This window comes from Octopus bimaculoides, chromosome 6 (assembly GCF_001194135.2).
Source record: "Octopus bimaculoides isolate UCB-OBI-ISO-001 chromosome 6, ASM119413v2, whole genome shotgun sequence".
In the NCBI taxonomy this organism is placed as follows: domain Eukaryota; kingdom Metazoa; phylum Mollusca; class Cephalopoda; order Octopoda; family Octopodidae; genus Octopus; species Octopus bimaculoides.
In genome coordinates this window covers 614,830-618,496 of record NC_068986.1, presented here as the reverse complement: position 1 = coordinate 618,496, position 3,667 = coordinate 614,830, and positions in this window count along the sequence as shown.

Genomic DNA, 3,667 nt, shown 5'->3' with positions numbered 1-3,667 from the left:
TATATATATATACACACTGCTCAGTCACACGCATACGTACACTCACACAGGCAGACATGCATATACTCATATATACGCATGCACATACATATATTCACTCTCTCTCTTTCTCTCTCTCTCTCTCTCTCTCTCTCTCTCTCTCTCTCTCTCTCTCACACACATGTATGTGCTTAGGAGAGCGATAAAGTAAATGCAGAACTCCATACTTTAGAAACAGAATATTTGATATTTATTTATAGAAAAGCTTTCAAATTCATTTCTTTTTCATTTGAATCCTTCAGAACTTTGTAAGCGCGCGCACACACACACACACACACACACATGTGTATATGTGCGTGTGCTTGTGTGTGTAGTCATTCATTCAGAAGCACACACTCACACACAACGTGCGTACACACACGCACACACCCCGCGCCGATTCTTGGATTTTGTATTAAATTCACTCTGCAATGAGAAGACTTTGGCGCACGCTGCAAACCATTTCACCAATAGAATGGGTTAATTATGTATTTTCAATTCCTTGTTCAGCCCAAAGTTTAAGAATAAGCAATAGGTTTGGTTTTGCTCTCTGACCCCATTTGGGGTCGCCAAGCGAAATGCTGGGGTCGCTAATATTAAATTCAAACACTTGAATTTCAGTTTATATGTTATTTCACAAACGCACAAGTCCTAAAACTACTTTCATTTTGACAAATAATATAACTACTTTATTTTCTATATGTATATTGTTCAGCAAAAAAAAAAAAAAAAAAAAAAAGATTTATGTATTTATTTGTATGTTTTATTTCATAATTAATACGTGGAGTCGCGGAAAATCTCGTGATGAAAAATGGGGTCATGAATGAAAAACGTTTAAGCGCTGATTTGGAACATTGTTTAGTTTACGTTTGATTGAGTCTTTTGACTTGTTGATGTGTTTATTTTACAATCTTTCCCTCTTCATCCTCCTCCACCTACTCCCTTTCTTCAGCCACTTTATAAGTTTCTCATTTAGGAAGAAGGCCAAACATACATACATACATATATATATATATATATATATATATATATGCGACGGGCGTCTTTCAGTTTCCGTTTACCAAATCCACTCACAAGGCTTTGGTCGGTCCGAGGCCATGGTAGAAGACATTTGCTCACAATTCCACGCATTGAGACTGACTGAACCTGGAAATAACAAAAACAAAACAAAACCCAAAACAGAAAAGCAAGAACAAAACAAGGCAGAAATTCAGGTTTTCTAAACTCTTCTAAATCCAAAGCAATGTTGGAAACCCTTCCGTATAATCATCAGGTATTTCAGTATCACAAGAGTTTAGCCCCTCAGCTTATACGTTTCGCCTGATTGGGGAACAATGACTGAATTAGTCTTTGCCAGCGGAAGGATTCCACTTGCGGTCTCTTATCAATCATAACCACCTTTAACTGGTTTCAGGTGCCGTGCCTATCTTCTTGGTAGCCGTCTTCAGTTGTTTGGGTTCCAGGACAATCTCTCTGGAGGAAATAGCACTCCGATCTAGTTGGAAAGTCGACTTCGAGTAGCAATGAGGTCACATGCAATCTCTAGAAAAGAGCCTCGTCGATCAAGTCCAGATATTTGTTTTGTTTTTTTTTAGATGGTGAGGAATATCGAGTCTGTCCTCCCAAGACACTGTAAATGTGACCTCTATGATCGTCTTTTGTGTTCCTGGAGGGCAAGTGTATGTCAGGTCGGAGTGATGTTACCACTATTTCCTCTGGAAAGACGAACCTGCCCTTCAGGTCCAGTTGCATCTCCTAATTTGAAGCTGGGTGTGAAATAGAAAACGGGTCCTCTGCCACCGTTTTTGTTAATTTTATAAAGAGTAATTTCCCCATGTAATTATCTATTGTTACCTTTTCTCTTTTAATTAACTTTTATTTCTTTCAGTCATTTGACTTTGGCCATGCTGGGGCACCACTTGAGGTATTTTCAGTCAAATGAATCGACACCAGTACTTACTTTTAAAGCTTGGTATTTATTCTATCGGTTTTCTCTTGCCGAAACGCTAAGTTGCGGGGACGTAAACAAACCAACGCCAGTTGTTAAGCGGTTGTAGGGGACAAACACACTCACAAGGACACCTCCTCACACGCATATACATACGACGTGCTTCTTTCAGTTTCCGTCTACAAAATCCACTCAAAAGGCTTTGGTCGGCCCGAGGCTATAGTAGAAGCACTTGCCGAAGGTGCCACGCAGTGGGACTGAACCTGGGGCCATGTGGTTGGAAAGCAAGCACACAACCACGCCTGCACCAATGTTTTAATTTTTTTGAAAAAATTCATTTTATTCCTGAAAACCGAATGTTTGCTGGTGCCGGTGATGTTTCCGTTAACCTCAGTTTGCTATCAGGATGATATATATACATGGGATAAAAGTATTAAATCAAAAATATTCTAAATGCTTTATTTTATTTTCCAACATTCTCTAATATGTCCTTTCTTTTCTTAAGACGTTTTGGTGGAATATGTGGGCTGTTTGGCTAATATTTCTTGCAAGTTGAACGACCACATTGAGGCTATGTACGCGTGGTTGTATGAATGTATGCGTGCAAGAATGTATGCAGCATACATATATGTATGTATGCATGTTTGTGTGTATCTGCATGTGTGCATATTTCCTCTTCTATGTTTGGAATTTTAGAGTTTATTCTAACAAGTCACCTGCTCAGTGGCGAGGTTAGAAAGGAATGATGTTTCTTTTCTTAAGGGGAAAAAAAAACGTTTCTTCTTTTCATCATTTTTCATGTGCAAAAGTTCTTGCAGATTTGTTATCCAAGATATCGTGATCATCTGTATCATATAAACTCTCTGTCTGTCTGTCTGTCTGAATGAATGGATATACACGTGCATGTAGGTATATGCGTATGTATATGCATGTATGTATGGATGTATGAATTTCTGTATGTGTATATATATGTAAGCATGTACCTTTGTGTTTGTTGTTATCGCTTCTTGATTAGAATTGTAATGTTTATTTTGATCGGTTTCACGAAACATTGGAAAAAATATAAGTACACATGTACCTAGGTATTTGGAATCATTCATGCATGCAATGCGTGTAATCATGTTTTTCTACGATATATTCTTCGAAAGAGTCAATCCAGTAACAACACCTTTTCTTTTGTTTGCGCCAAGACAATTTCAGGGATCTATGACCGTGTGTGCTTATGGTAGAGGCTGAAAATGACGATGCCCTGGGAACGGCCCTGGGTCTCGATGATAACCAGTTGGACAGCCTGTTCCGAAGAACGTTCGGGCCGAAGACACTGGATAACTTCCAAAAGTCGTTGGCCTGGCAGTGTTACCGAGGAGCCTTACCCGTTCGGGATAAACTCAATAGACATGGCCACCCTGGGCCGACGGCCTGTCCAAGATGCGGGCAGGGCTGGAAACCGTCCTGCACGCTATTGTTCAGTGTCCGGGTATTTCAGAAGTGTGGGTTTATGCGGAACAACTGTTGTCTGATGGAAGAAGAGCACAGCTGTCGTCTGAGTCAATTGTAAAGATTAACCCGCCGGATTTCTTGACGAAAGAAGGTAAGAATTGTTTTCTCGTAGTAGTAGCAATTGCGAGAGAGGTGATTTGGAAGTCGAGAATGAAAGGTATCGTGACAAACACCTGCGTCTCCGGCCTCGCCCTCGTGAAA